The sequence below is a fragment of the Leopardus geoffroyi genome, chromosome B3 (assembly GCF_018350155.1).
Source record: "Leopardus geoffroyi isolate Oge1 chromosome B3, O.geoffroyi_Oge1_pat1.0, whole genome shotgun sequence".
Classification (NCBI taxonomy): domain Eukaryota; kingdom Metazoa; phylum Chordata; class Mammalia; order Carnivora; family Felidae; genus Leopardus; species Leopardus geoffroyi.
The window spans coordinates 146,099,837-146,118,934 of NC_059337.1; positions in this window are offsets into that span (position 1 = coordinate 146,099,837).

Sequence of the window (19,098 nt, forward strand, 5' to 3'; positions counted from 1 at the left end):
GAGCGTTTCAGGTGGAGACTGCAGTTAAAACCCACCATGCGCCGCCCCAGCCTTGGTTTCTCCATCTCCAGGAAGAGGACACACCTGCTCAATAGAGCGCTACATGACGGGCCCCCGGCCCGAGCCACCCAGCCACACTCGGTTCATTCTCTGCCGGGGAACCAGAGGGGCCAGCCTTGAATTTCTTCTGAAGTGAGGGAAGCTGACATTTTACAGAGTTTTCGATCAGCTCCACTTCTGTGGTCCAACTAAGCTCCAGCTGGGCTGGCCCTGCAAGAAATACCCTCTGGACAAAATAATAAAAATAAATAAATGGTCAGGACTCATAGTTTCAGGTCCAACATGTAAAGAGCTCGGAGGTCGTCACCCCTGTCCGTCCAACGAGAAAAAGGTGGGCAGGTGGAAAATGTATGACTTTCCTCACACCCACCAGAAAAATGGAGAGACAGGGAAATACAGGGAGGCAGATCTGGGAACTGCTCACCTGGGGCAGGAGACGCTGGAGCCATAAACTCCTGGGAACACTTCAATGGAAACTCAGGTAAATTTCTAGAAGCTGAGTGTGAATCACATGACAGTGAGACGGTCCTGGGGGCCAGCAGTCCTAGGGGGTCCCCGACACTTTCACGGGCTTTTCCTCCAGAAAGCTGCCCTGGTTCTCACAGGGTAGATCCGAGGAAGGACCCAGTGTCTTTGGCAGAGGGTGGAGAACAGACATCATGTGAAATACGCCCACAGCCTTCTCTATAGCGGAGGCCCAGCCTCCGGGGAAAAGGCTCTGTCAGAGAGCAGGTTCCCAACCTCACTCCACCCTGGGGTAAGGGGGTTCCTCCCCCATCAGCCCCCAGCCCTCCTGTTCCACCTCCAGATAAAAGCAAGCGAATAGTGAACAAGGGCCAGGACTTCAAGGAAATAGATTGAGAACATTGAGGCAGAGGTGTGGGGGCAGTGGGGAATACCTGGGAAGGTCACAGCCCAGGGTCACAAGCCCAGCAAAGGACTGACATTTAGTTGGAGGGTTCTAGAGTAAGCCTACTCCCACACAGGCCTCCCCTATAATCACGGGGATTCTGGGAAAGTCACAGGCTTTCTCTAACGGGGAGGACTTGGGGAGACCCAGAGTCAACAAAGGAGGCAAAAACAGACATCAGAGGGATCGGAAGCCTCTGCCCCCCTCAGCTGTGGCAAACGTCAGACAGAGGCCAACTCCCAGAGAGACCAACAGCACACCTGGTTACTTCTGTTCCCCCTACCCAATTTAATATGTTGGGCCCCCAGCAAAAAACAAGGCATGACAAAAGATACGGAAAAACGCTATCCAAAGAGACAGTGCAACCGTCAGAAACAGAGTCAAATATAATGTAGATGTTTGAGTGATCAGACAGGGAATTTAAACTAACTGTGATTAATATAATTAAGGTCTCTAATGGAACAAGGTGGCGTACAAAAATGATGAGTAGTGTAAATGGAGAAACGGAAATGCCAAAAAGAATCAAAGGGAAACGCTGGAAATAAATATCATTGAACAGAAATGACATATGCCTCATTAATAAATGTGTCACAGCAGAGGGACACATCCATGAGCCTGAAGGTGGTTCAGTAGAAACTTCCCCAACTGTCCTGCAAGTCCCTTCATGGTTTCTGCCTCTCGTCTCTCTGAGCTGCATTCCGTGACTCCTTCACTTCTATCTTCTGATTTAGTAATTCTCTCTTTGACTGCATCTAATCTGCCATTGTAACCTTCTCTTGAATCTTTAATTTCAATAACTTCTATTTGTAGAAGTCCATTTTTCCCCAACTCTGACATTTTTTTTTTACTTTCCTCTCTTTCACAAATTTGTGTCTTCAGTTTCCCCAAGAACTTCCTTCAAAAGTATTGAACACCCTTTAAAAAAATTCACATCTGATAATTTCCAACACCGTATGTCCTATTAGATCTGTATCTGCTGTTTGCTCTTCTGCTGAGGCTTACTCAGGATGCCACATTTCTCAGATATTTTTGAGTTTTGCCTATGAACTCATATTCATTGGAGTCTATTTACAGAAATTCTCTGGTGTTTATGTTCAGAGTCTTGTTTTCTCAGAAGGGATTTGTGTCTTTTTGGCCAAGTATCTGGGGAATGCTACCAACCCAGGACCGCTTTAAATAAATTATGTTTTTGTGTGGATTCCAGCCTCCAAATCCTCATGAATGAGGGATGATGGCTAGGAGTTTTCCCTTTTCCCCTCCACTGAGACCTCGGGCTGAGCCAGACATGTTGCCTGGGTCTTCCTTGGTTTTTCCACTGTGAAAAGCTGACCTTGGGATCCTGGTTTTATGAAAAGTCAGCCCAGGGATGTGGGCTTTTTCTCCTTGCCCAGACCGCCACCTGGATGTACATGCATGAACTCGCCGAAACCCGGGCTGAAGGCCGTCCCAGGCCAGTGGTGCCTTGGGGTAAACGCCAATGTCTGTACTTACTTTCCATCTTGCAGTTGTGTTTTTCTGACCTCTGGTTGTTTTCCTTAATTTCTCACAAACTCAGGTGTGCTTTAAAAATACGACATAGTTTTAGGTCTTTGCACGGCCAATCTGCCACACTGCCCGAGTGAAGGTCTGTTGATATCGCCCCGTCCTCTTCAACACAGCTGCCACCATGAGCCTTTGGGCCCCCTCCTCAGAGGCAGGTTGTGGGCGGGACCCGGCCCTCTGGCTCGGCCTGCCTTGATGGTCTGATGGCAGGAATGCAAGCCTGGCTGGCAGGCACTGCCTCATGCACTTTTGAAAAAGATGATTGAGGGGCGCCCGGGGGGCTTGGTCGGTTAAGTGTCCGACTCATGACCTCAGCTCAGGTCACGATCTCACAGTGCGTGGGATGGAGCCCTGCGTTGAGCTCTGAGTTGTCAGTGTGGAGCCTGCTTGGGATTCCCTCTCTCTCTCTGTCTCTCTCTCTGCCCCTCCCCTGCTTACACACACGCGCATGTGCTGTCTCTCTCAAAATAAATAAACTTAAAAAAATGATTGAGATGCCATTCACGTACCATAAAATTCACCATCAGTTCACTTTGATGTGCAAGAGACGGCCAGTACTCCCAGTGGCCTGGAGGGCTGGTCCCTAGAGGCCCCTTTGTTTAACAGGGACCGCAGCCCAGACATGACCCTGAATCTTTCTGGGACCTGAACAAAATGTCTGACGGCCCTGGTGACCGCCATGTGTCTTGGCGGGAGTCATGTTTAACCACTGAGAACCTTCGCGGGGTTTTATTTTTAGGGGCTGACTTGTCCTGGGTCCTTGACGTTGCCTCTAAATTCTGCACACGCCCTGCCGATCCTGACTGAGCTCAGCTCTGCACCGAAGCGTGGGCCGCTAGGTGAGGCATCAGGCTCTGCCGACAGTCCGGAAGCTTCCGTGGCCGACCTGCTGCTCTGGATCTGCCTTTTCTCTTCTCTGGTTCTCCCCGGGGTGAGCTTTCAGGCGAGCCTGGCCGAGCTGCAGGCCCTCGAGAGCCCCACATGTCACTTCCTCCACCTCCCGTGGGACAAGTCCTCCCTGAGGCTGGAACAAAACCCAAGTCTGTCTGCCCCATGTGCAGCAAAGCCCATCCCTGAGACACCAAGTGTGCAGCGAGGAAAGGGTTTATTCGAGAGGCAGCCAGACGAGGAGACGGCAGGGCCAGCCTCCAACCCTCCTCCCCGAAGAGGGAGAGAGAGGTTTTCTGTGATCACAGGGGTTGAGGTTACACACACGTCATGAAAGTGTGTGTGTGTGTGTGGGGGGGTTATGATGATTTGTGAGGAAACTCAGAGTGTGTGTGGAGGGAACACGCAAGGAACTTAACACCCTGTGTTCACTTTGGGGGCGGAGACCTAACACCAGAACGAGGCACCATCCTCTCCGAGGTCAGGACGACATCTCAGGACAAGGAGAGGGCTGTGGGCGGGTCCAGAACGAGGCACCGTCCTCCCCAAAATGAGGACGACATCTCAGGACTAGGAGAGGGCTGTGGGTGTGCTTGGAGGGCCCATGAAACCCAGGCGCAGGGCCTCGCTTCTCCTCGGGCTGGAGCCACATCCGTTGACCTTGCGGCCAGGCTGCTGCAGACAGGGGACTTGTTAGTGGGCCTGGTTAGGGGGGGACAGTTCTCTGATCAACAGGCCTTCGGCTTTCTGTGTGTTTCAACCTCCTCCACACTGTGGGGCCCAGTTTCAAGGCCAGTGCAGACTCTGGGGTCGGGGGGCAGGCACGTCAGACCCCTTTCCTCCAGGGAGAGAAGCAAAGATTTGCTCCCATCCTGACTGCCCCGGCACCCGAAGCCCTGTGCCTCCCTGGCCCCACACCGGATTCCAGGAGACCAGGCCTTTCTCAGCTCCTGAGTCCCCACCAGGAGACCGGTGGATCTTTCCGGGCCTCTGTGCTGGGGTCTGGGTTTGGGGGGGACCCAGTCACTGACTCCCAACCTGGGCGGCTCTGGGCCCCAGGTGCCTACAGGGGCAGCCCAAGGTCAGGGGCACGGGAGCGGTCGGCGCTTGGACGGCCAGTGGGGTGGCAGGGGTCCCAAGGAAGAGCGGGCCCAGGAGGAGGTCAAGGGGTCTTCACGGGTGAGGACGAGGGTGGGGCTGAGAGGTGCTGGGGTGGGGGTAGGGCGTGCACGGTGCGGGCGAGGCCGTGGACCCCGTGGGCAGGGCCCCCTGGCCAATATGGCTGCCCCCCACTCAGAGCTCGGGCCTCAGCGTCGTGGGGGCTTGTCGCTGCCTCCGTGGTACCCCCCTCCCCATCTGTGCTCCCCCACAGAATGACTCAGGGGCAGTGCCGGGCCCAACCCTCGCCTGGGAAGGGCGGTGAGCTTCCTGAAGCACCCAGAGCCCAGCGGGGAGGACCGTGGGCAGCATGCGGCCGGCCCCACATGAAACCCCTTTTGAGGGCCTGGGCGGCGGCCGACGGGAGGACCCAGTTTAGGCTGCCGGGCTGGCTGCCGGCTCCAACCTCGGCCGACCCGCTTCATCTCTCCGAGCCTCAGTTTATCTGTCTGTAAAGTGGATGAAAGGGCTTTGCCCACAGTCAGGAGGCTGCAACGGCGTGAACCTGAGGGGCTGCGTTCCCGACAGGTTCTCGGGAGGGATTAGATATCACGTGTTCTGGCGACAGGTTTTCCAGGCGGAGGGAAGCCGAGGGCACGTGCATAGAGGCAGGACAGAGCCCGGCGTGCTCCGTGTGCTTGGGGACAGACACGAAGTCAGTGGCCGGAGCACGGTGGGGGAGAGCAACGTGAGGCTGGGGGGTCAGGGCGGGGCCGGGGACGCCCTTGAATGGAGTGTCGAGCTGTGGAAACCACCAAGGTCCCAGGGGGTGACACGACCCCCGGTCTGTTTTCCCAAAGGTCACCAAGCTGAGTGGGCTGTAGGACCGGAAGGTGGAGGGGAGGCAGGGAGGCTGGCTGCAGGGCCTGAGGGTCTGTACAGGGGACAAGGGACAAGACGGGGACAGGGGACAGGACAGGGGACAGGACAGGGGACCCTGGCATGGCACACCGGGGATCACAGGTGCCAGAGGCCTCAGGGGCCAAGTGTCCCCTCTGCCGTGGGCCTCGCTGCAGCCCTCCCTGTGGTCCCCGGTCCTCTGTGCCGGGAAGAGCTGGCCTGAGTCACTGGGCTCCGTCGCTGCCACCACACAGGCGGTGGCCCTGGTCCATCCAGGAGTCGGTCCGGGGGCTGCTGGGACACCAGCCTGCACGGTCACCGTGCTCTGCTGGCTCTGGCTGTGACACTCGGTGTCGGGGAAACTCATTGTTACTGCCGCTGCCTGTCAAGCGAACCCTAACGGTGCCAGAGCGGAGCTAAAATGCTATCTGGGTTTGGAATGACTTTGTGTTACGGAAACCGCAAGACGCAGGAGGGCTGGGAGGGGTGGCAACCCAGAGGTTGCGTCTGGGACTGGGAGGCGACAGGTGACTGTCGTGGGGCCCGGTGCCTGGCTCTGCAGGGTGGGCGGGGGGCCTGGGGCTGCCAGAGCCCCTGCCCCGGGCCTGCTGTCTGGGCTTGGGAAGCCCTCGGGCCTGCCCCAGGTGTCCATGGGCTTGGGACATGTGGCCACCAGAATGAGCCCGGTGCACCCACCATGTGGGGCCCACACACTGGGACCGAGATGGCCCGGAGGACACTTGAGCCCCACTCTCGAGTCCTGCTTGGTGATCCTCGGGCAGGAGCTGAGGACCAAGGTTCCAACCGTGGGCCGCTCCAGACACCTGCCTGACCGGCCCGGTGCCCTCACATCTCACAGTTCCAGCCACCAACCTGGAGGGTCACTCCCCTCTCCCCCCCCCCCCCCGTCCCCACCCACTCCTGGCCCAGCCTGGCCCCAGGAGGCCCCATATCGCGACCCTTCTCCCTTCCTTGCCAGCCCTGCTCCCCTTCTCACCAGCCCTGCACCCCTCCCTGCCAGCCCTGTGATGGAGGGAAGAGGGGTCGTGAGGCATCACGCAGCGAGCGAGGCGCCCAGCCCCCACGTCCCCACCCTGGGGACAGACGCTAGGACACGGGCAGGTGGGGCGGTCCCCCTCCCGCTCTCCCTCCCAGAGGTGAGTCCGGCTCTGCCTGTGCCCACTGCGGCGTGGCAGCAGGTGTGGGTGGATGGGACGGCCTCTCCTCCCAGAGCCCGGGACCCCACCCCCCGGGCAGCCGGGTGACACAAGGCTTCGAGGTCCCAGCTGCTGAAGCCACAACCGCTGGGGTTTTGCTGCAGCTGGAAGAGGCTTCTTTCTTCCTTCCGTCTTTGTTTTCTCCCATTTCCACTGGAAAAAAAAAAAAAAGAAAGAAAGAAAGAAAAGAAAAGAAATTAGAGATAATTTAGAGCTTTTCACTAAAAGCGCATTTTGTCATCGCAGAGAGAAGGCTGTTAGCATGGTCCCAATGGCACCAGTCCTTGCTTCAGGAGAATAGACGGGCTCGGCGTGGCAGGGTTCCAGCACGTTCTCTGGCTGCGGCCAGGCCCTCTGCCCCTGCCTGGGCTGCGGCTCTGGCCTCCTTAGACACTGCCGTGGAGAGAAGTTCCCCTTCCCGCCCACCGTGCACCTGAGGCCTTTCCCCCAGGCCCCTCCGCTGGGGCGGGGGGGTTTGGAGAGCCAGCATGGGGGCCGCGGGCATTCTGGGTGAGCCGTCGGGGGGTCTGTGGGGGCAGGAGGCCTGCCAGCCCCCTCGCCTGGATGGGCACCATGGCCCTGGCAGAGAAGGGCGTTGAGGGGGAGCTGCTTGGAGGAGAGAGGGTCCTCGGGGCTCAGTTTGGGTTAGCCCCCCACCGCGCCGTGGTCAGACCCCACAGGGGGGCTTCACGATCCCCTCTCCCTCCCATTTCACACCCCCCGCCCTCCAACCCAGGCCTTCAAGAAGGAACGGCCAACTGTTGTGTTAAAATTCTGCCAGCAGCTGCCTTGGCCGGGCCTGGCTGCTGAGACACCCTCTCTTCCTGCTGGGAAACCTGGTGTGGAAGGTTCCTGACCCTGTGCCCCAGACGCACAGCAAGGTTTCCCGTGGCCTGAGGCAGGTGCGGCAGGCGGGCCTGCAGCTCTGGGGCCCAGGAAATGGCCCTGCACCCCCTTGGGGCTGCACAGGCTCCTGGAGGTCCCAGGGCAGGAAGACAGGGCTGGCCAGATTCCCATCCCCGTAATGTCTTCTGCCCCCAGACTCCCTAGAAACGCACCTCGAAGGCCCCCCCCCGACAGCGTGGCCTCTAGAAGGCCAGCAGGTGGCCATGTGTTGCCCACGGGCTGAGCCCGGGCGTCCCACTTGGCCCAGCTGGTCCTCAAATGCCTCTGTGGGTCGAATATTAGCCCTCGATATGTCCCACGTACGCCTGGGAAACTACAGATGGGACCCTGTTTAGGAAAAGCGTCTTTGTGGATGGAATAAGTTAAGAATCACAAAATGAGATCATCCCAGGTCATCTGCGTGGGCCCCCAATCCAAACACTGGTGCCCGTGTAAGAGACAGAAAAGGACGCGGCAGGAGGAAGCCGTGGGATGACGGAGACGGAGACGGGAGCCCAGCAGCCACGAGCCCAGGACGCCCATGGCCACCGGAAGCTGGAGAGGCGGGAGGGACCGTCCCCCGAGCCTCGGGTGGGGGCAAGGTGAAGGCAGGACGTGGCCGCGGTGCCGCTGGCTCCGGGCTCTGCCGAGCCCAGAGACGGTCAGCCGCCACGGCCGACGGCTGCGGGAGGAGGCTGTGACAACTTGAAGCCGTCCACATGGGAGCAGGTGTCCCCAGAACCCGCCCCAAGTTGAAATGTGTGCCGAGGATGGGGTGGGGTGTCACCGGACTCGCTTCGGAGGTGCCAGGAACCGCCCACGGCTTTCCGGCCCCGGTGGGATGAAGGGCTGGGTCACCCCGTGGGGCCACCTGCGGTGGGATGACGCGAGCTGGCTCCGGGCTCCTGGTGCAGTGAGTGCCGGGAAGCTGGCGGAACGGAGGCAGCTGTTGCCGCCGGTGGGGTGGGGGTCATGACCTCCACAGGGAGCCCTCGGTGCCCCGAGGGCAGCGTGCCAGCATCCGCATTGGGCCGATGGAATACAGGGGCTCCGGGGGGTCAGGGGCTTCCCGAAGAGGCACCACTGGGAGGGACGGGAGCCAGGCTCAGGTGGGGGCCCCTCCCAGCTCCCTCCTTCTGGGGGCCGTCCCCCACTTCCCTGCTTGCCCCTGACCTGGGTCTAGAAGGCTCTCCTTGGGCCGTGGGGCCTCGTCCCCGCCTCCAGGCGACCTGCCAGGGGTGGGGCCCTTGGCCGGGACAGAGCCAGGCGGCAGCTGCAGGGAGGTGAGGGTCTGCGAGGCCCGCCAGGCACCTTCTGGGGCGGGGTCTGGAGACTCCGCTGGTGCCCTGCTCACAGGCCGCTTGTCACGGGCCCCTGGAGAGCGGGGACCCTGCGTCCACCTGAGCCTGGATGGTCGGAACTGGTGGTGCTGGGGCTGGGCTGGAGGCCGGTGCCCCCCACCCCGGCTGCTCTGCCTGCCCAGCCCCCTTCAGCCCTGCTGAAGCACATGCCACTCCCCTCCCTCCCTCCCTCTTGCTCCAACACCTTCCAGGGGTCGGGACACTTACATTTCACACCTCAGGGCCCCTGGGGGAGGCTCCCGCCTCCTGACCTGGGGGCCCCCCCGGGGCCTTTCCTCCCCTGGCCTGGCCTGGCCTGTTCCGGGGCTCCCTCCCTGTCCCCAGTGTTCAGCCAGCGCCCCAACCAGCTGAGCTTCCCTGGCTTTCCACCCACATCCCTGGGGCTGGGAGACGGGTCCCGAGTGCCTCCCCTACTCCACAGTGCCGGGCGCAGGAAGTCGGTGGGTGAGTGGCTGTGGGTCCCGGGTGCCCGCACACGCCTTGGGTCTGAGCGGTTCCTGTCCGGCCCTCACTGGGGCTGCCACGTTTTCAGGATCGGGGTCCCCGGTCCCCAGGAAAGGAGCCTGGGGATCCAAGGCCCTTCCCACCTTCTCCCTTCCGGGGGCCCACATGCCTGGGCTGGGATTCGGGCTTCTCAGGAAAATATGCCCTGAAACCATGGAGGCCAGGCCCTCCGATGTACATATGGGAAACTGAGGCACAGGGCTGGGAGGGGATCCGCCGGGGTCAGGGTGGAGCTGTCTGGGCCCGGCTCGTGCCCTCCCCCCGGCCCCTGGCTCCACGGAGCACAGAGCCCTCCCGGATCTGCCGTCCCAGGCCGGGCAGGGTCTGTCTGGGATGAGGGATTCTTGGCCTTTCTTCCGCATTTTCCTTGGACTTTTGACCTGCCTTGTTCCCGAGGGAAAGTTTGATTTTGGCCAGGACGAGGGGGGCTGGGGACCAGAGCGTGTTGTGGGCTCTCGAGGGCCTGGGGGTGGATGCCGAGTTGCTCTGGAAGGGAGTGGGGGCTCGCACACGGGGCCCCGGGGGGGGGGGGAGAGGCTACTGTAGAAATGGAAGCCAGCAAGCCCTCCCCCGGGTCGAAGCTGTCAGCAAAGGTGCTGCCTCCTCTGGGAAGCCCTCCATGATTCACAGGGCTGCGTGTAGAAGACAGGGGCCAAGGTCAGCATGTTCCTGCCTTTTCTCTGGGGCTTGCCCGCCATCATGAGCTCTGAAGCCCCTGGCATCTCTGCTGGAGCTTCTGGAATCCAGGAGAACGCCGGCCAGGGAGAAACTGACAGCAACTCACCGGGCTTGAGGGCTGAGTGTTGGGAGGGACGGGCTGGGTTCTATGGAGACCGTGGTGAGGATGACTGTCCAGTGAGGGACACGCACAGCCCTTCAGACCGCGTCCGGTGCTCCCAGAGGCTGGGGCGGGCCTCGTGCACCCCCCCCCACCCCGCCCCGATTGGCACAAGGGGGCCCAGGCTCGGAGACTCCCGCGGCTTGTCTGGGCCCCCGGAAGCACATGGCGAGCCCAGCTCTCTCCGACCCCAGTCTGGAGACCGGTGAGGCTGGCCGGGAAGTCGGGTCACACCCTGGGCCTTTGGGGCATCAGCAGATCCTGGCCAGAGTCTGTGCCCCAGCCTCTCCCTGGACACAGCGCCAGACCAACGCCCCCGCCCCCGCCGCGAGGGGACCCCGTGTGCAGGAGAAGCCCACCCCCCAGCCCCTGCTTCTGCTACCCCGTCGTGGTGCCTGACCATCTGCACCCTCATCTCTCGCAGGTGGGATCTTGTCCTCCCCAGAGGTCGCTGGGTGTTCTGTACGGCCAGACTGCACGGTGCAGAGCGCAGGGCAGAGCGGTTAGTTATGGGGCTCAGTGGCGTTGGGGCCCGGGGGCAGGGCGTCGCGTGCCTGGGCCGCACCTGATGGAGGGGAAGGGGCCTCCCGCGCTCGGCGGTGCCTCGGGGGACTGAGCAGCTGGCTCACGGCGCCGGGCTGGAAGGGATCCCCCGGCCGGGGTTCTCACCCCCTGGCTGGGGCCCAGGCCCGTCCTCTTTCCTCAGCCGAACGTGGAAGGCGAGGGTTCCGTTGGGAGATGCTGTGGGTCACCTCGTCCTCGTTCTGCGGCACTTTCCGCCCGAGAGTGCGTCCCGGGGAACAATTCAGTGGGATTCTGGCAGGGACGGAGAGGGAGGTGAACGGGCCCCAGAATGACCATCCGGCGACTCCCAGGAGGGACTCCCAGCAGGTGAAGGATGGGCTGAGTGTTGTCCAAGTCGCTGGGTCAGCAGGGTTGTCACTAACTGGGTGGACTCAGCCATGAAGCCACGACTCCTCCCCCTGCCGGGACTGTCCTCCCCCTGCCGGGACTGTCCTCCCCCTGCCGGGACTGTCCTCCCCCTGCCAGGACTGTCCTCTGCTGGCACTGTCCTCCCCCTGCCGGGACTGTCCTCCTCCTGCCAGGACTGTCCTCCCCCTGCCGGGACTGTCCTCCCCCTGCCAGGACTGTCCTCTGCTGGCACTGTCCTCCCCCTGCCGGGACTGTCCTCCCCCTGCCAGGACTGTCCTCCCCCTGCCGGGACTGTCCTCCCCCTGCCAGGACTGTCCTCTGCTGGCACTGTCCTCCCCCTGCCGGGACTGTCCTCCCCCTGCCAGGACTGTCCTCCCCCTGCCGGGACTGTCCTCCCCCTGCCAGGACTGTCCTCTGCTGGCACTGTCCTCCCCCTGCCGGGACTGTCCTCCCCCTGCCAGGACTGTCCTCCCCCTGCCAGGACTGTCCTCTGCTGGCACTGTCCTCCCCCTGCCGGGACTGTCCTCCCCCTGCCAGGACTGTCCTCCCCCTGCCAGGACTGTCCTCTGCCGGGACTGTCCTCCCCCTGCCAGGACTGTCCTCCCCCTGCCAGGCATGTCTTCTGCTGGGACTGTCCTCCCCCTGCCGGGACTGTCCTCCCCCTGCCAGGACTGTCCTCTGCTGGGACTGTCCTCCCCCTGCCAGGACTGTCCTCCCCCTGCCAGGCATGTCTTCTGCTGGGACTGTCCTCCCCCTGCCAGGACTGTCCTCCTCCTGCCAGGACTGTCCTCCCCCTGCCAGGACTGTCCTCCTCCTGCCAGGACTGTCCTCCCCCTGCCAGGACTGTCCTCCCCCTGCCAGGACTGTCCTCTGCCGGGACTGTCCTCCCCCTGCCAGGACTGTCCTCCCCCTGCCAGGACTGTCCTCTGCCGGGACTGTCCTCCCCCTGCCAGGACTGTCTTCTGCTGGGACTGTCCTCCCCCTGCCAGGACTGTCCTCCCCCTGCCAGGACTGTCCTCTGCTGGGACTGTCCTCCTCTGCCGGGACTGTCCTCCCTCTGGGCCATGCACAGGTACAGCAGACCCGTGGTGCCCAGGCCGCACCTGCCCACCGTCTCTGCAAGTGATTGTCTGACTCCTTCACCAAGGGGTTCATCTCTGCTCATACAGAGGGGACCAGAGGGCGGAAAGGTGGCTTCCCTCCCTTCCTCTCCACAGCCTGTCCCTCTTCCAAGTCACGTGGCCACCAGGACCACTGGGACCGCGGTGGGGGAACCGGCGAGGCCTCAGGCTCGGCAGGGGTCCCCGCAGGGAAACACCGTCACCCTGACTGTGTCCACGTGAGCGAGACGAGCCCCCGGACACCGACGTCACGGGGTGGGTTGGAGCGTCCTCCAGCCGTGAAGCGAGGCCGGGACCAGTGAGCTGAGCATCCAGCTCAGTAAATCAGAAAACGAGGAACAAAGATAGAAGGAGGGAAATGGTAAAAGTAAGAGCATAAGTTAATGAAAGAGGAAAATCACAACCAAGGGACCACTAACACCCGAGTCTAAGTGTTGAGAGGGTTGACGCGGCCTGGGAGCTCTGCTAAGTCTGACCAAGAAAGATGCGGGAGAGCGTGAGCGCCCGACGTCGGGAGGAGACCGCGCAGAGACTCTCCACAGGTTTTAGAGACGGAGGAAGGGAAAAACCCAAGGGAATATTATAGACCAATTACTGACATAACTTGTCTCATGACACGATGCTTGGTAAAATTTAGGACCCTTTCGAGAACAGTTAACAAAACTAACACAGAAGGAAGAAAAAAACCCTGGGAAGTCCTCGTCTATGACCATTAAAGAAATCGAATGTATTATTTAAAACCCTCCCGCAAAGAAAATTCTGGGCCCAGACGGCCTTCACTCGCAAGTGTCACTGGACGTTTGAGGAAAAGCTGATGACGACTGCGTATAAACACTTCCAGCTGGCGGGAGAGCAGGGGCTGCTCCCAACCTCTTCTGTCAGGTGAGCGCGACCTCACGACAAAACCCACAGGGAAAGGGCGAGAAAGGAAAATCTTGCTAATAAACATAGACGCAAGTGTCTGTTAATTTAGTTTTTATTTTTTTAACGTGTATTCATTTTGGAGAGACAGAGCATGAGCAGGGGAGGGGCAGAGACAGAGGGAGACACAGAACCCGAAGCCGCCCCCAGGCTCCCAACTGTCAGCACAGAGCCCGACGTGGGGCGCGAACCCACGAACCGTGAGATCATGACCTGAGCCGAAGTCGGACGCTCCACCGAATGAGCCACCCAGGCGCCCCCAGGAGAACTGCTTTCTATGGCTGAGGATGTTGTATACAACAACGTAACACTTACCGGTGAAGTATGAACAAGGCGGGTAGCCCTGTGAGAGCAAAGCAGGAAAGGCCTCGAGATCTGAAGAGTATGAAACAAACTGTCATTTATTTGCAGATTAAATGGTTGAGTACAAAGTAAATACCGTGGCCTCTAGCTTAGTTATTGGAATCGATAAGACAGTTTAGCAACGTCGTCGGATAAAAAATAGTATGGAGAATTCAGTGCTGTTTCTACGGTCCAGCAGTCGACAGACAGAAAATGAAGTTGGAACAAAAACACTATCTGTAGCAGCATCAGAGATGCCGAGTGTCCAGGACGAAGCTGATGACGGTGGAGCCTCTACTCAAAAGTCGACCCCCTCGCGGGGGGCTCGTTAGAGCGTTAATTACTGACAGGGGCTCGTTAGAACCTCAAGACCGTGAAGATGACGGTTATGCGTTGGAAGGCTCAGTATTTTTAAGATTTAAATTTCCCAGAAACGGATCTAATATTTCAGAACAATCCCTATTGGAAATCCCAGTAGCTCTCTCTCCCTCTCCCTGCCCCCGGCCCCGGCCCCCACAGACACGTCAAGGAAATTCTCCAGTTTGTTTTAAAACGTGAAGGACCAGGGGACGCCCGGGTGGCTCAGTTGGTTAAGCATTGGGCTCGATGTCGGCTCCGGTCATGAACTCGTGGTTGTGGGATCGAGACCCACACTGGGCTCCACGCTGGGCACCGAGGCTGCTTGGGATTCTCTCTCTCCCTCTCTCTGCACCCCTACTTGCTTGGGTGCGCTCTCTCTCTCTCTCAGATTAAAAAAAAAGTGAGAGACAAGGAATAACACGACACAGAAGAAGAAAGGAGGCTGGGAACAGGTGTGGGTGGGGACACAGGGTGGACATCTCCCACCGACCGCCCCGCGGGGACTCAGGGCCACCACTCCGCAAACCAGGCGGCGGGTGCTCAAGGGCCAGCTGGTCCGCCAGGGAGGCGAGGCCAAAGCCGCCAGTGCCCTGGAGGCCCAGCTGGCCGGGCTGGCTCTGCAGATCATGGTGGTGACGGGGTGGTGACGGGGTGGGGGGCCACCTGCAACGGTGGGAGGCCTCTGTGCAGACATTCAGCTCCTTTTTCACGTGTAAACTCACCATCCGAGTGCCATTTCTGTCCTCAGCCCCTGCCGGTGGCCCCCAGGGCATCGGATCAGAGTGGACCCTGTAAGAGAGCAGGACAAGCTGGTCCAGGGCCCGTGAGGGGGTGTCCAGGCCCCGAGGGAGGAGAGCATCCTGTAACCCTGCGAGCATGACCCTCAGGACTTCCGGGGGCCCCTTCCGATTCGCCTTCTTCTGTTGGACGCCATGACCCTCCAGCCCCTTTTGGCCAGAACAGCTTCCCACGGGGACCGCGGTTTGCCCCCAGGGTGGCCTCTAGGCCCCCTCCCCACCCACGCACACGTCTCCCTTACTTCTTCCTGGCACGCCTTCCAGGCTCCGGCTCTGCTTCGTGCCCCGGGTGGGCACGGCGGGGAGGCAGGGGGGTGCAGGGGCAGGACGCCTCTCGCCACCTCTGAGGCCTCCGGGCAAAGTGTGGGGGGGTCCTGGGCTCCCTGCCCACGAAGCACCTTCCCAGAGAAAGCCCGGAGGTGAGCGGGGGGCCCTGGGAGGCACCGACTCGGGGAGGCACGTTGTTGTCAGCTCCAAGTGGTCTTATATCTCCAGACAAATGGTCCTCTGAGCCGAGCCAGGCCAGCCCACGCGGGATGCCCCAGTTGTCACCTGAGACGTGACGGACGCACAGGCGGGCGTGACCCCGAGTGTGAGCACGCGCCCGAGGACAAATGGAGCCGGGTCGCCCGAGGAGGCCTTTCCCTGCTTGGCTGCTTCCTCCCGGAAGAGCCTGTGTTCCTGGGCGGCCTGCTGAGGCTCTCCCGCGGTGACACGGTCGTCCGGACCGCACCACGGCCTCTGCTTTCCCTGCCTCCCACTTTTCCACGGGTCCCCCCTCCTCCTTCCTTGGCCCCACGATTGGAGAAGACGGGGACTCCCCGGACGGCAGGGCAGGGCGAGGCTCTCGGCCCCCGGGGGGCGGGAGGGCAGGGAGGCCCAGGGACGGAGTGGCGTCCAAGGCCCCTGTCTGCCGGATGACACTGTTGGAGCCGGTGGTGGAGGGGTGGGGGCGCCGAGTGGTGGTTCTTCCCTGCGAGGGACGTGGGCCTCCCTGCCCAGCGCTGCCCGCGGCTGTGACTCGATTCCTGAGCGTGGACGCCGCGAGGTGGCGGGTGTGGTCTTCAACGGCCGGGCGCGGGGTCGGGTCCCAGCAGCAGGTGACTGGAACAGGCCGCAGGCTGCGTCCACCTCGGGAGGGCCACGCTCCAAGGGGCAGCGGGGCCCCGGAACCGGAGACGCGGGCGCTGGTCTCCTTGTGGGGGACAGGCTGCCTTGTACGTCTGGGCGCCCCGCCCCTCACCGGGAACCCCGCCCCTCACCGGGAGCTCCTCCCCTCACCGGGAGCCCCGCCCCTCAACTAATGTGACAAACACGCTGTTAGTGCAAGAGACATGTGATTACACAGCTAATAGGCCTGCAGACATGTCCCCAGCAGCGCGCCCGCCCCGCTGCATATCGGTCTGTCCCCAGTATCTCATTCCTAATCAGCAGAGCCCCCGTTCTCCCAGAGGGAGCCCAGAGCCAGGCCGGCCGTGACCCTGCGGCTCTGGGTGACTGGGCGAGCGGCGGCGCAGCCCGGGGTGGGGGGGGGGGGGGCTCTGTTCACCGTCCCGTCCTGCTGCTAGGCTGTCCAGGGCCCCCTGCACCTTCCCTCCCCGGTCACCCGGTGCCTCTCCGTCACTGGCTCATTCCACCCGCCTGGGGACAAAGGCAGCTTCCTGGTTTCTGTGGTGACAGCGTGCTGATGGGGACCAATCCCCCTCCCCGTTGCTCTGGACGCCGGCCTGCCTGCGCCTGGCTCTGAGCCGGGACTATCCAACAGCAGTTTCCCAGGGGAACGGACGCCTAAGGAGGGGGCTCTGGTGCCCACCGAGACAGTACTGGGGTGTGGGGCTGCACGGCGTGGGCGGAGTGAGGGCCCAGTCGTGGGGGGAGCCCTGTGACCATGAAAGGTGTGACCGTCTGCCTAAGTCAGGACAGTCTGGGCTGGCCTTCCCGCGACGGCTGCTGGCGGTGGGCACACGGAGGGCTGCAGGGGCAGGGGTGAGTGGCCCCTGGCCCGGGCGGCCCCTGACGGAGCCCCGCGTGTGCCAGTGTCCGTGGGGACTCCTGCCCGGGGACAGCAGCGCCTCGCCAGCCCTGTCCGCCCTCCCCTGCCGGGATGGACACGCCACAGGGGCGTGGCCCCATCCTGCCGGCCACCACAGCCCCCGGCACGTGGCCCCGAGGCAGGGCAGGCACCCAGCAGGGGAGGCTCCCCAGTGACCCGGAGCGCGCCCTGCCGCCCCTCGGGGCCGGGCCTGCCTGGGGGGGCGTGCAGCCTGGGGCTGTGGGGGGCACGCGGCCCCACACTGAGCACCTGTATTATCTCCCAGCTCCTGGGGGGCAGGAATGTGGATGGGGTAGGCGCCCTGGGGAAGCCGCCGTCTTGCAGGCTCCGGGGGAGGACCGAGATAGTGCGGTGAGGTGGGGGCAGCGGGGGCTGGCCTCTTCAGCCTGCAGACCTTGGAGCCTCGGGAGGGAGCACGGACGGTGACTCCCAGGTTTTGGATTCTTGCCTCTGGGGTGTCAGGGAGTAATGTTCCATTTCAAGCCCCCCAGGGATGGTCGCATCTGGGTGCACTGCCCACGGACCGGGCAGATGCTCCGGGAACCGACGTGGCCAGCGGGCAGCCGGCTGGGGGAGGGGGGGTACCCTGCCTTCTGCTCCCGCGGAGACCCGCAGGGTCAGCCGTCCATCAGCCGCCGAGGTTATAGATGGATCCTTGGTGTTGGCTGGAGGACGACCTCCCGGGTGGTAACGATCTGCTCTCGGGGGTTGTGAGGAATGGGCTGACAGGCCCTCGGAAATGTCCCCTGATGGGCCCGGGGTCGATCTTCGCAGACGCGTGACCGCGTGTCCGGCCCCAGTCCCTCAAGTGAGGTTTGCAGGTCGAGGGGAATTCAAGCAAGACCCCAAGTTACATGGCTTGTGACAAAAGTATTACGTGTCCCATGACACGGGGCGTGAGCTCAACAAGAGAGGTGTCGAGTTGTCAGAGAAACAGTGACAGCGTCACATGTGACCACCCAGCTGCTTAGTATAACTTCCGCCCAATTTTGCAAATCATTATTTTCACAGTTAACGGGCAGGAGGCAATCAATGACGGCCCGCGAAGCTGCTCTCGGTGGCGTTGGGGACACTGGCGAGGAAGCGCGGGGAGACGGCCGAGGGCGGCCGGAGGGCTTTCCCTGCGCGGATGGACGGCTGTCTGTCTGTCCGTCCATCCATCTGCACGAGCCCCTCCCTGAGCCTCCCTGCGCTGGGAAGGGCCGCAAACCGACAGCAGAGGGCGGGGGCGGGAGGCCGGGGGCGGGAGGCCACAGAGGACACGGCCCCCAGGTAGGGCGCCCGTGCGAGGGCCGCCCTCCCGGCACCATGACCTCGCGGCTGGTCGGTCACCCACAAGTCCAAGAGCGGGTCTTAGGGACCCTCGGGTCCCACTCTCTTCCTTCACAGGATGTTATTTCCCGTGTTTTCTTTCCCTTGCTCCTCATACGCCCCATTCTGCCCAGCAGAGCAACTCGCTCCATCACCACAGCTGCTGGAGACACGTCCCAGAGAGGACCGGGTCCCCACCCCTGGGACCTGTGGGTGGGATCTTACGGGGAAGAAGGGACTTTGCAGGTGGGATTTAATCAAGGATCTTGAAATGGGGCGATGGCCCTGGATTCCTCAGGCGGGCCGGAGATGTGACCCCTTCTGTTCTACAGGAGGGAGGCAGGGGGGGATCTGATGAGGACAGAAGACAGAGACCAGGGTGAGGCGGCCACCAGGGAGGGAAGAGGGGAGCCTCCGGAGGAGCGCAGCCCTGTCGACACCTTGCTCTCAGCCTGGAGAAACGGTTTCCGATTCCTGGCTCCCAGGAATGCAAGAGAAAAACTCCTGTGGTTTCAAGTTAACAAGTTGGTGGTACATTTTTTCCAGCAGCAAAAGGAAACTGATACCTTCCTGAAAGAAGTCTGTAGGTGGGTGGGGTGCCAGCGTTGAGAAGGAGGCAATGATGCCATCGAGGACTGTCTTGTGGCTTGTCACCTCATGGCCACAAGCTAGCTGCCGCAGCTCCAGACATCACATCCTCACGGGACAGTGCAAAGCAGGAAGGGATCAAGGGTGAGGCACAGGAGACTTCTTGTATGGTTCTTTCATCTGGGGGGAAATCTCAAGGCACCTGCTAGGCGAGGTCCAACCAAGCCCACGTGGCTACTCTGGGCCAGTCCATAGCAAAGAGGACAGATTCCTCTGATTGGCTCGGACCAATCGTAAGTCCTGTCACGAGCTGGGCACAGGTTCCCCCCATATAAGTGGGCTCTACTGGCAAGGAGGGGATGGTGACAGGGGTCCGCCCGTCTGAGAGAGCGGGAAGAAAGGGAGGCTCAGGGCTTGGACTCCCGGGTCCCCCCCACCACCCAGCCGCCTCCCTTGGGTGCCCACTCGT